The following is a 563-nucleotide window of genomic DNA, read 5'->3' as shown; positions in this document are numbered from 1 at the left end:
CCCTCTTCCCACCAGGTCCCCTTCCCCACCTCGCCCGAATGCCACCACCGCCATGACTGCGACCTAGCCACGACCACCGTACCTCTCTCGCCGTCCCACTGTGTCCCCGGGGATCACCGCCCTCTGCTACTTCGACTGGCGCGACGCGTTGGAGCTCGGAGCCACCGCAGCGCCCACGTCGTCACCGTCTTCCACCTCTGCTCCGACGAGCTTCGCCGCCGATTCCGTCGCACCGAGCCCTCCTCGAGCACGCTTGAGCACATCTGCAGGAGCATTGTGAGCCTGCACTTCAAAACCATCTCATCTGAGCTTGATCTCGAGCTCTAGCTCGCCTCACCGTCGTCGCCGTATCTCGTCACCGCCATCCATGTCACCGCCGTGCGCACAGCTACTGCAGCTCACGCTTGAGCACATCATCATGCTCAGCATCCGTTGGTCCTGCAGTGGCCAGCATAGCCGTTCACCATCGCGTCCGACTCCGGCGTCCGCAAACCTCGATGTCGGCGCCGTCTATGGCCGCCCCGGCCCGGCCACCGCCACGGTTCAATGCAGCTCCTCGCTCT

The 563-nt window shown here is 64.7% G+C and overlaps 1 pseudogene; it reads right to left on the bottom strand.

Annotated features, from left to right (window-relative positions):
- Window positions 1–126: 126 nt before the first annotated feature.
- The window catches only part of LOC119309977, a 16036-nt pseudogene continuing 15599 nt past the window's right edge, over window positions 127–563 (bottom strand).

This window comes from Triticum dicoccoides, chromosome 5B, assembly GCF_002162155.2.
Source record: "Triticum dicoccoides isolate Atlit2015 ecotype Zavitan chromosome 5B, WEW_v2.0, whole genome shotgun sequence".
NCBI lineage: Eukaryota > Viridiplantae > Streptophyta > Magnoliopsida > Poales > Poaceae > Triticum > Triticum dicoccoides.
The sequence above is the reverse complement of the archived record's forward strand: the minus strand, read 5'-3'. Positions and strand labels throughout refer to the sequence as shown.